Below are 6,000 nucleotides of genomic sequence, written 5' to 3' on the forward strand. Positions count from 1 at the left end.
AAAGGGACCCCTGACCATTAGGTCCAGTTGTGGCCGACTCTGGGGTTGCGGCGCTCATCTTACTTTATTGGCCGAGGGAGCCGGCGTACAGCTTCCGGGTCATGTGGCCAGCATGACTAAGCCGCTTCTGGCAAACCAGAGCAGCGCACGGAAACGCCGTTTACCTTCCCGCTGGAGTGGAACCTATTTATCTACTTGCACGTTGACGTGCTTTCGAACTGCTAGGTTGGCAGGAATTTAACATTTAACACTTCGCTTTTCCTTAAGTTCTAGGAATGGTGGTCTTTGAAAAGACATGGGTATTTCTTAATTTTATTTGTTACATTTGTATCTCTCCTTTCCTCCAAGGAGCTCAAGGTGGCATAAATGGTTCTCCCCTACCCCATTTTATCCTCTCCACAGTCCTGCAGGGTAGGTTAAACTGAGAGGCAGTAATTGGCTCAAGGACACCCAGTGAGCTTCATGGCTGTGTGGAGGATTTGAACCCTGGACTCCAACACTCTAGTCACTGCACCATAAGTAGCCAGAACTACATTCCAGCCCCAAACAGTTTTTAAAAGGTAAAGGGACCCCTGAATTTTAAGTCCAGTCACGAACAACTCTGGGGTTGCAGCATTCATCTTGCTTTACTGGCCAAGGGAGCTGGTGCTTGTCCGCAGACAGCTTCCGGGTCATGTGTCCAGCATGACTAAGCCGCTTCTGGTGAACCAGAGCAGTGCATGGAAACACTGTTTACCTTCCCGCCAGAGTGGTACCTATGTATCTACTTGCACTTTGATGTGCTTTCGAACTGCTAGGTTGGCAGGAGCAGGGACAGAGCAATGGGAGCTCACCCAGTAGCGGGGATTCGAACCGCTGACCTTCTGATCGGCAAGCACTAGGCTCTGTGGTTTAGACCACAGCGCCACCCGCATTTTTACTGGGTTGCAAATAGATGTCAACAGACCTTAAAAGCTGATGTATATCAGCCTTAAGCAGAATGAGATGGTTCCATTCCAGATTGTACCACTTAAGACAGCAGGTGGGTAGGATGTTCTACTTTTAAGGGCCCTTCCCATATACAGTGGTACCTTGGTACTCAAACGACTTGGCTCCTGAGCAAATTGGCTCCTGAATGCCGCAAACCCAGAATAAGTGTTCCAGTTTGCGAACATTTTTTGGAAGCCAAACATCTGACGCAGCTTCTGATTGAGTGCAGGAAGCTCCTGCAGCTAATCGGAAGCCACACCTTGGTTTTCGAATGGTTTAAGGAGTTGACCGGACTCCATGAATGGATTAACTTCAAGGCAGGTAAAGGACCCCTAACCATTAGTTCCAGTCGTGGCCGACTCTGGGGTTGTGGCGCTCATCTCGCTTTATTGGCCAAGGGAGCTGGCGTACAGCTTCCGGGTCATGTGGCCAGCACGACTAAGCCGCTTCTGGCGAACCAGAGCAGCTCACGGAAACGTTGTTTACCTTCCCACCAGAGTGGTACCTATTTATCTACTTGCACTTTGACGTGCTTTTGAACAGCTAGGTTGGCAGGAACTGGGACCGAGCAACGGAACTCACCCCATCGTGGGGATTCGAACCGCCAACCTTCTGATCGGCAAGTCCTAGGCTCTGTGGTTTAACCCACAGCGCCACCCGCGTCCTAAGTTCGAGGTACCACTGTATAAACACCTCACATCTAGTAAAGTAGCATATTACCCTTACCTTTTTCTTTCTGAAATATACACCACCTTTCAACAAAAACACAGAAGGCAGACTACACAAAAATGAAACAGGACAAAGGAAGATAAAAGTAATACCTAAACAAACAAAGCAAGATGTAACTTGCAGGCAAATGAACAAGCAACTCCCAAAAGCAGTTAAAACAAAGGAGAAGGAGCTTGAAAAGCAGACCATGCAGCAGAAGACTGTGGCTGTAGCCACTACTCAGAGTATGAACATTGAAATAGATGGAGGGGACTAACTTGCCAAAAATTGCAGTCAAAATGACAATTATGTTTGCTAAATAAGCATATGAAGGCTCACAGAGTTCCTGTATTCCTAGAGAAGACAGGTTTGTGTGATGTCATATTTCCTACTTCCTGGGGCGGGAAGTAGGACAAAGAATCTTGATCTTCTCTTCTTCCTCCTTGTCTCAGTCTCTCTCTCCCTTTCAAGCCAGCAGTGTAAGCCTGGGCTCTATTCAGAGCCCATACTCCGTCTTGCAACCTAACTTTGTATTTTGTAGCTAAGAAGTATTTTTACTTGCAGAATACTTTGACATATTTGCTACCTGCATCGAAATGTCAGTAAACCTTTTTGTTTTTACTAAAACACGTGGTTCATTCTTAGCAATGGGGACAAAGGGGGGGAAAGGTCAGCAGGCCACAAAGAAACAGGGATAAAAGGTGGAATTGCCTAATTCCCACAAAAGTGCCTAACTGTTTTTAGTCTGCTAAAAGGCCTTCATAGCCTGTTTACTTTCATGTTTCTTCCACACACATAGGATTGATTTAAATTTAAATTCACAGATTTAATCCTCTGTCCATTTCCATCATTTCAGGTGTTCAGACTGCTGCTGATGCATATACTATCAATAATAATAAATGCTGATGTATGCCATGAACTTTGATGCCTATTTTGTGCCCATGTTTGGACTATGACCAGGGCTACTGCCTTGTTCACTCCACCATAGTTACACTAGTATCTATTCCATAATCAGGAGAAAGATTTGGATGTGGGCATTGCTGCATTATCCTGAAGATGTTTCAGCAGCTACCATCTCCTTGTATCACTTCCAAGAGCCTCAGAGCTTCCCTCACACTGAGTCTGCAGATGGTGTTGGACTGCAATTTCCATCATGCCTAGCCAGTTTAGACAATGGTAAGGGATTATGGGAGATGTAGTCCAACAACATTTGGCGACCCAAGGTTGATGACCTCCTCTTGCTGGTTTCAGGTCACTTTTAAAAAGAAAAGAAAAAGCTTTATTTCAGGAAAACCGGTTATTTGTGCCACTGCAACAAACATTGATGGGGCCTGTGTAGTTTGATAATATTAGTTTAGCCCAGGGGTAGGCAAACTAAGACCCGGGGGCCAGATCTGGCCCAATCGCCTTCCTAATCCGGCCCACGGATGGTGTGGGAATCAACATGTTTTTACATGAGTAGAATGTGTCCTTTTATTTAAAATGCATCCCTGGGTTATTTGTGGGGCATAGGAATTCGTTCATCCCCCCCCAATATAGTCCGGCCCACCACATGGTCTGAGGGACGGTGGACCAGCCCAGGGCTGAAAAAGGTTGCTGACCCCTGGTTTAGCCTGAAGGAAGGTCAGCACAGGTAAAGGACAGTCTAGGAAGCCTGGAAGATTCCTAACTCTATCTACTCCTTTCCCATGCAGACACATCGGCCTGCAGTGCAAGCTGAGTTGCATTCTAACACAGCAGTTTTGAAGACTGGGGCAGGGGGAAGAAAGTTGCTTAAGAGGGCAGGTTGACCCTCTGAAACTAGTGACTTAATAGATTATAGTGATTTAGATGATTTGGGAAAGTGGAGAAGGGATTTGCATTGATCAGAAGTTTATTGTTTGTAGATCAGCAAACTCGATTCTTCCAGGGTGCATTGCTTGACTGAGCTTCAACTCTGCCTCCTGGCAACCCGATGCTTCAAAAGCCTTTGCTCAGCTAATTGGGGCAGTGGGTAAGGAGATAGATGGTACACAGAGTACAGTGTCTGCTTGAAAGATTTAGGATTGCACTCATTTTTTTTCTACACACATATACAGAGGGGCTGTGACAGTATAATATAATTTGCATTGTGTGTGTGTGTGTGTGTGTGTGTGTGAGAGAGAGAGAGAGAGAGAGAGAGAGAGAGAGAGAGAGAGAGAGAGAGAGAATCGATGTATTTTTCTGTAGGTATTAATATTTCCCCTAGATTATTTCCTCCTCCTCCATCACTACCATCTCAGGTGGGTACACAAAGAAAGGCTCACCCTGTACATCATTTGACTAGGGCAGCCTCACATGATGACATCCTTCATGAGTAAATGAGTCATCCGGTGCCCATTAAATGGTACCATTTTGCCCTCGAAATTCCAAATGGCTGCCATATATATTCCAATTGCTGTATGTTTGTAGGTCAACTTGCAATGGATATCAGAACAAACACATTGTTACCCAACATTGCACAATTCAGAAACGAGGTTTCTTCTATTGCACCTTGGTCTACAATGTGGGATATTAACAATGCAGTCACACCAAGGATGCATGCTTGATAGATGCCTGCCTTCAAGCATCCTGGATTCCTTTTTTTAAAAAAAGGCTAAAACTAGCCTACCTAAGCTTCTTTTTAAGCTGCAAAGGGATGCACTCTGCTGAACTGACAAATGGGAGGAAGGAAGTAAAATATCTATTAAATATATCATCTCCTATCATCTATACACACCCCTACATGCAACACCTTCAAAAAGCAGTGGACTAAAACATTTTGCTGCCTGAGATGATGGGCAAGTTGGCAATACATGCACCCAACCACCCATTTTGCCTAGTAGCAGTATTTGGTCCCCAGATGCTGTTGGATGGCAACTACCATTATCCCTGGCTATTGACTAAGAGCTGTCAGGTAGTGCTGGGGGTTGAAAGAGATTTATTTTGTGAAAAACATCTTCATGTATGCGACAACGGCAGCGGGAGTCTTAATAGCACAAGGATGGAAGACTGAGGAAACTCCGACGAAAGAAGAATGGCAAGAAAAACTGATGGACTATGCAGAATTGGCAAAATTGACACATAAACTATGGGACAAGGATAACTGCGACTTTAAAGATGAATGGGAACCTTTAACAAAGTACTTAAAGACACAACAAAGTGAACTGGACTCCTTGGCAGGTTTTGAATAAACAATCACAAACTTTTTATTGATAACAAACAGCTAGACAAATTGAGGATCTATACAAATTTGTAACATGCAGAGAATGGCATTCATAGAGAAACCAGAGACTGGAACTGAAGGAAGTCAGGGGGTGTGTGGGGGTTGTTTTATGGGAGGGAGGGGGGAAATGGGGGGATTAAGGATGATATGTTTTCAGATAATATGTTTTGTTTAAAGTCTTAATAAAAATAATAATAAAAAGAAAGAAAGAGATTTATTTTGGCATATATATTTTTAAGGTAAATTAGAGCCCCTGTGAATGGGAGTGTGTGAATCTGAACTCATCTCCATGTTTTATCCCAGTAGATCACACCATTAAAAATAAGGTTGGCATAACTCTTATACAGGTTGGTTAAACTTTTCATACCAAGTGGGCTGTAAGAGTACTTCAGCATGGAACTCATGGGCCACACACTGCCTGGTCACATGCACGGGGGGGGGGGCGAGCCCAAAATTTGATGCTCCCCAGCCCTTGCACTGCCTTCCCAAACCGAGGCGTTGAGCTTTGGGGAAGAAGACACAAGTCTCTGGCAAGATCCCAATGTCCTCCTACTTCCTTCTCAAAGTTGAGAAAGTGCTAACTAGGCTTTGAGAAAGAGGCGGTAGTACTCTAGGACCCTGTCAGAGCCCTCAGACCTCCTTTCCAAAGCCCTGTGGGGGCTGTGGGGGCCACCAAAATAACCCTCAAGGACCACCCTGCTCTAATATGACAGGAGACCCTCCATAGTGAACTTTGGTGACCCTGATAGAACCCTGATTCCAACCTTGCCTCCTGAAAGGTATATCTTGAGTTCACCCACACCTCACCTAAAGGTTAAAGGTAAAGGGACCCCTGACCATTAGGTCCAGTCGTGGCCAACTCTGGGGTTGCGGCACTCATCTTGCTTTATTGGCCGAGGGAGCCGGTGTACAGCTTCCGGGTCATGTGGCCAGCATGACTAAGCTGCTTCTGGCAAACCAGAGCAGTGCATGGAAACGCTGTTTACCTTCCTGCTGGAGTGGTACCTATTTATCTACTTGCACTTTTACATGCTTTCGAACTGCTAGGTTGGCAGGAGCAGGGACCGAGCAACGGGAGCTCACCCCGTCGCGGGGATTCG

The sequence above is a fragment of the Podarcis raffonei genome, chromosome 14 (genome assembly GCF_027172205.1).
Source record: "Podarcis raffonei isolate rPodRaf1 chromosome 14, rPodRaf1.pri, whole genome shotgun sequence".
Lineage (NCBI taxonomy): Eukaryota > Metazoa > Chordata > Lepidosauria > Squamata > Lacertidae > Podarcis > Podarcis raffonei.